The sequence below is a fragment of the Neomonachus schauinslandi genome, chromosome 10, assembly GCF_002201575.2.
Source record: "Neomonachus schauinslandi chromosome 10, ASM220157v2, whole genome shotgun sequence".
Classification (NCBI taxonomy): Eukaryota; Metazoa; Chordata; class Mammalia; order Carnivora; family Phocidae; genus Neomonachus; species Neomonachus schauinslandi.
The window spans coordinates 46,857,250-46,864,023 of NC_058412.1; positions in this window are offsets into that span (position 1 = coordinate 46,857,250).

Consider the following 6,774-nt stretch of genomic DNA (forward strand, 5'->3'; position numbering starts at 1 on the left):
AAGGAAGGAAGGAAGGAAGGAAGGAAGGAAGGAAGGAAGGAAGGAAGAAAGGAAGGAAGGAAGAAAGGAAGGAAGGAAGGAAGGAAGGAAGGAAGGAAGGAAGAAAAGAAAGAAAGAAAAAAAGAAAGAAAAGAAGAAAGAGGAAGGAAGGAAGGAAGAAGGAAGGAGGGAGGGAGGAGGGAAATACCTGGACTGCAAATTCCAGACATTTCACTCTTAGAAGGATTAAAATTTGAATGCTTTAACTTTACTTAAAAATAAAATGTCAACAGGGGTGCCTGGGTGGCTCGGTCATTAATATCTGCCTTCGGCTTAGGTCATGATCCCAGGGTCCTGGGATGGAGACCCGCACTGGGCTCCCTGCTCAGCAGCCAGCCTGCTTCTCCTTCTCCCACTCCCCCTGCTTGTGTTCCCTCTCTCGCAGTGTCTCTCTCTGTCAAAGAAATAAATAAAATCTTAGAAAAAATAAAATAAAATAAAATGTTAACATATCAAAATTGATCATCAATAAATTCTACCATAATATTGAAGCCATGCTAAATAGTTCTAGTCAAAAATTATAAAAATAATTTGCAACTACACCCAAAGAGTTCATCTTACTAATTTATTGAGGAGACTGGTATGACCCTGACAGGTTCAAGAACCTTTAAACCATTTGTAGAAAGAGCAAAGGCAGGATGAAAAAATAAAATGTGACGTCTGTCTTTTTACCTACTCTTTAAAGTTCTCTGAACCCCTTCACTCCAAATCTATTTGCATGCAGTAAACATTCATAGGAAGCCTTAGGTGTTACATAAATTACTCCAGAAGGAACTGAAATAGGATGTGAAAATATAAGACAGATGCCTAACCAAACAGAACAGAGCAACAAAGAGACAGAATGGCCGGCAGATGCCCAGGTTGATTCTGTGACCACATCCAATAAGAAGGGACACTCAGAATGTGGCCTGGTGAACAAGGAAACAACCACCACCTCTGGTCCCTCTGCTTTTATCTTCTGCTTCTCTGGTTTTAGAGTTTCTTGTTCTTTCTCTTTTCTCTGACTTCGTCTTTATTTTGTGCTCGAAATTCCCTTGTGCTTAAAAAAACAACAAACAAACACAAGAAAGAAAATACCTCTCACATAATGGCAAGTATGCATGGATTTATTCTATTAGGGGCTACATCTAATTTTTAAATATTAAAAAATCTGATGCCTTATGTTTTTCTACTTATAAATGTTGAAATGGTAAAAGAAGTTCTATGGAGAAAAGAAAAATAATACAGGCTCATATGTAGAATATAAGAAACAGCATAAAGTTTCATAGGGGAAGGGAGGGAAAACTAAATGGAAAGAAATTAGAGAGGGAGACAAACCATGAGAGACTCTTGACTCTTGAAAACGAACTTAGGGTTGCTGGAGGGGAGGTGGGTGGGGGGACAGGGTAACTGGGTGACAGACATTAAGTATGGCACGTGACGTGATGAGCACTGGGTGTTATATGCAAGTGATGAATCACTGAAAACCACATCAGAAACTAATGATGTACTGTATGTTGGCTAATTGAATTTAAATTAAAAAAATAATACAGGTCAGAAATTTGGATATACATAAAGAAAGAGCATTAGGAAAGGAATAAATTGGGTAAAACAAATCTTTTATTTTTCTTAATCTAACAAAGAACAGTTTGTTCAAAACAGTAATAGCAACAATGTATTCAGTGATTATAGCTTATGGATAAGTAAAATCAATGACAGCAATATTATAAGGAGGGAGGAATCAGGAATACACTGTTATAAGGTACTTCACAACACAGGAGGCAGTACAGTGTTATTTTTTTTAATTTTATTTTATTATGTTATGTTAATCACCATACATTACATCATTAGTTTTTGATATAGTGTTCCATGATTCATTGTTTGTGTATAACACCCAGTGCTCCATTCAATACGTGCCCTCTTTAATACCCATCACCAGGCTAACCCATCCTCCCACCCCCCTCCCCTCTAGAACCCTCAATTTCTTTCTCAGAGTCCATAGTCTCTCATGGTTCGTCTACCCCTCCGATTTCCGCCCCCTTCATTTTTCCCTTCCTATTATCTTTTTTTTTTTAAACATATAATGTATTATTTGTTTCAGAGGTACAGGTCTATGATTCAACAGTCTTACACAATTCACAGCACTCACCTTAGTACACACCATCCCCAATGTCCATCACCCAGTCACCCCATCCCTCCCACCCCCCACCACTCCAGCAACCCTCAGTTTGTTTCCTGAGATTAAGAATTCTTCATATCAGTGAGATCATACGATACATGTCTTTCTCTGATTGACTTATTTCGCTCAGCATAATACCCTCCAGTTCCATCCATGTCATCGCAAATGGCAAGATTTCATTTTTTTATGGCTGCATAATATTCCATTGTGTATATATACCACGTCTTCTTTATCCATTCATCTGTCCATGGACATCTTGGCTCTTTCCATAGTTTGGCTACTGTGGACATTGCTGCTATAAACATTGGGGTGCACGTAGCCCTTCGGATCACTACATTTGTATCTTTGGGGTAAATACTCAGTAGTGCAATTGCTGGGTCATAGGGTAGCTCTATTCTCAACTTTTTGAGGAACCTCCATACTGTTTTCCAGAGTGGTTGCACCAGCTTGCATTCCCACCAACAGTGTAGGAGGGTTCCCCTTTCTCCACATCCTCTCCAACATCTGTCGTTTCCTGACTTGTTAATTTTAGCCATTCTGACTGGCATGAGGTGGTATCTCATTGAGGTTTTGATTTGGATTTCCCTGATGCTGAGCGATACTGAGCACTTTTTCATGGATCTGTTGGCCATTTGGATGTCCTCTTTGGAAAAATGTCTGTTCATATCTTCTGCCCATTTCTTGATTGGATTATTTGTTCTTTGGGTGTTGAGTTTGATAAGTTCTTTATAGATTTTGGATACTAGCCCTTTATCTGATATGTCATTTGCAAATATCTTCTCCCATTCTGTCGGTTGTCTTTTGGTTTTGTTGACTGTTTCCTTTGCTGTGCAAAAGCTTTTTATCTTGATGAGGTCCCAATAGCTCATTTTTGCCCTTGCTTCCCTTGCCTTTGGCAGTTTCTAGGAAGAATTTGCGGCTGAGGTGGAAGAGGTTGCTGCCTCTGTTATCCTCTAGGATTTTGATGGGCTCCTGTCTCACATTTAGGTCTTTCAACCATTTGGAGTCTATTTTTGTGTGTGGTGTAAAGAAATGGTCCAGTTTCATTCTTCTGCATGTGGCTGTCCAATTTTCCCAACATCATTTGTTGAAGAGACTTTTTGCCATTGGACATTCTTTCCTGCTTTGTCGAAGATTAGCTGACCATAGAGTTAAGGGCCCATTTCTGGGCTCTCTATTCTGTTCCATTGATCTATGTGTCTGTTTTTGTGCCAGTACCATACTGTCTTGATGATGACAGCTTTGTAATAGAGCTTGAAGTCCGGAATTGTGATGCCACCAGCTTTGCTTTTCTTTTTCAAAGCCACAGCAATCAGACAACAAAAAGAAATAAAAGGCATCCAAATCGGCAAAGAGTGAGTCAAACTCTCACTCTTTAGAGATGATATGATACTTTATGTGGAAAACCCAAAAGACTCCACCCCAAAACTGCTAGAACTCATACAGGAATTCAGTAAAGTGGCAGAATATAAAATCAATGCACAGAAGTCAGTGGCATTCCTATACACCACCACCAAGACAGAAGAAAGAGAAATTAAGGAGTAAATCCCATTTACAATTGCACCCAAAACCATAAGATACCTAGGAATAAATCTAACCAAAGAGGCAAAGGATCTGTACTCAGAAAACTATGAAATACTCATGAAAGAAATTGAGGAAGACACAAAGAAATGGAAAAACGTTCCATGCTCATGGATTGGAAGAACAAATATTGCGAAGATGTCATTGCTACCTAGAGCAATCTACACATTTAATGCAATCCCTATCAAAATACCATCAACTTTTTTCAAAGAAATGGAACAAATAATCCTAAAATTTGTATGGAACCAGAAAAGATCCTGAATAGCCAGAGTACAGTGTTATTTAAAAGTGAACCTACCTTAGTTGCAAATATATGTTTCAAAGCCTAAGTCAACCACTACAAATATTGTTAAAGGGTATAACTGATATGGTAAAAGGAGAGAAAATGGAATTGTATAAAATCATCAGTTGAAACCAGAGAAGGAAAAAAAAGAGTGGAAGCCAAAATAAGAAAAAAATAATGAGGACAACCAATGGAAAAAATGTAAGTTATGTATTCTGAGTCCAGGCTTTTACAAGAAACTTACTATTCTATATAGCCCCCTGACCAACTCTTTATAAGCATGTGGAATTCACCAGAGTAGTTTCCCCATGTATGTTCTATTGAATTTCAGCTCTGAGTGAGTATCACAGATGGCCACTTGGTACAGGACCTGGAGGCCGCTTTGGAAGTTACTTGACCCATCAACTCAACTTCTCTTATGGCATGTTCACAATGAAGAGAGATGTTATATCTCTTTTTTCTACTTAGAAATTAAAAATAAGTTCTTCATCTTATCAAATATATAATGAGTTTTCAAATGTCCCCATTTCTTCATAAATATGTTGCTTGTATTTGAACAGTTTGATGTAAAAATCTGCATAAAGTTCATGTATCCCATTGCTTGCTATGTCTCTCAAGTGTCTCTTAATCCAGAGGTTTCCCTTCTGTCTCCTTGAAATTTATTGAGTAAACCAGATCCATATGCCCTATCAGGATTTCCAGATGCAGGATTTTGTTGCTCACATCTCCATGTTAGTTTTTGTTTTCTTTTTTTAACATATTCCCCTGTATCCTTTGTTTTCCATAAACTTGTTGTTAGATCTAGAATCTGGTTTGGATTCAAGTTCCATTTTTTATCAAGAACCCTTCATAGGTTTCCATCTGATGTACATCTTAGACCACATCACTTGTGCAAAGCCACAAACCCACCTACGCTGCCCCCCCTTTCTCAAGCTGGGCACTGAGGCATCTTTGCTCATTCACCTTACCTTGGATTTGTATTTTCCTTTATCCTGAAGCTGAGATTTCCTTCTTGGGCCTAAAAGGATCTGTCCAAAGCTAAGAGTGAGCATTCCTAGAAATGTTCACTCTTCTGCCTGTTCAGTCACATGATGACATGACATCATCATTCAAGTCTGATGTACTCAGGAGTGAATGTGCTGTGTCCCTCTAATATTAAGAGCCTGGAATCTTAGGGAGATAGAGATTCATGACATTGAAAGCTAGCCCTCAAGCGAGGGTGATATCAAAATCTCGGTTCATTTGGCTTCCTCTCTACTATCACTTTTCTAGATGCACCTATAGCATAAGCATGGGGCAGTGGCCATCTGGAAAATTGAATGGGGCCATAACCAAACAACCAGGCCATGTTTAATCTCAGGTCTTCTACTTTTATTGTCTCTGTGACCTTAGAAAAGTCACTTAACCTTGCTGAGTCTTATTTTCCTCATCTCCATAATGGGAGTGACATACATTCTCAGGATTTTAATTGCATACTGTGCTAATTAAAGCATAAAACACACTTCAAAGTACAGAGCAAAATACAAGTGTAAGGTTCCTGTAACTATATATCAGATGCCTTTAGTAGGTTAGCATGAAAGGGATCCAGCCCAGATGAAGCACAAGAGAAGAAAAGGAATAGACATCCTTCACTGTGTGCCAAGCACTTCATGTATGCAGAAAGGAATACAGAAATAATAAAGGACAAAAAGAATATTCCATGCAATGTGCATATTTGAGGTTTTCAGTGATTATCTTAACTAAAATCAGGTTCAACTAACTGTAAACACTTACAAGTCACTTCAATATGATTTATCTTGTTTAAAGCTCAGAACAATTCTATATAAGGTTATTATTATCCCCATTATGAAGAAGAGGAACCAAAATTCAGAGAAACTTGCCTGATTTCAGTTTAGACTTCTCTCTTAGGAATGACTGTATTGATTATTGAGATTTCTTTGTCATAACTACAAGAGCAAGAGAACAAGATTATAGGAATAAATGGTAAAGGCTATAGTCCTGATCATTAAAGAAAAAAGCCATTTGAATCAAGCTGGTCCAAAAATCACCAATTACCATATGTTGAAAACAGAAGTAGTAATATTAGTCAGAGGTGATGAGGTGACATGGAAACAGTATTAGGTACTTGGCTACCCACAGATAAGGTTAATAGAAAAGTTATTGCCAGATGTAAGAACTACAATTGTCTCCATGCAATTGAAATCAACAGATAGTTATTAAACCTCTCTGAACTCCATTCATGCTTACTGTCTGTGCTTACTTGGTACTTACCTTAAGTTGCACTGCATTGTCAATTCACCTCAACCATGCACCTGTCATCTCTCCAACAAGTGAGACCTGCCTCTGTTCTGCTCATGGGACTATCTCCTCAAGAAAGATTTGGCTTGAGCTTCCTCCTCCCCATGGACACTGCCCATTAGAAATCCAAAAATCATCGGCTAACAAGGTTCCTGAATCCAGTCTTCCCTGACCTTTCCAATTCACCCAAGTTGTGTAGCAAAAGAAAACTATGTGTTACTTCAGTGAGGAAGCTAAGTATCAGATGCATCCTACTCTCCAAGAGTCTAATAAATAAAAGAGACCATAAAGGACCATAAAATGCAGTGACTGTCTCTTCTGCTACTGCAATTGGGGAATGAACGTTGTATGTTCCTTTCAGAGTTTGGTGTGTGTGTGTGTGTGTGTGTGTGTGTGTGTGTGTGTGTGTGTGTGT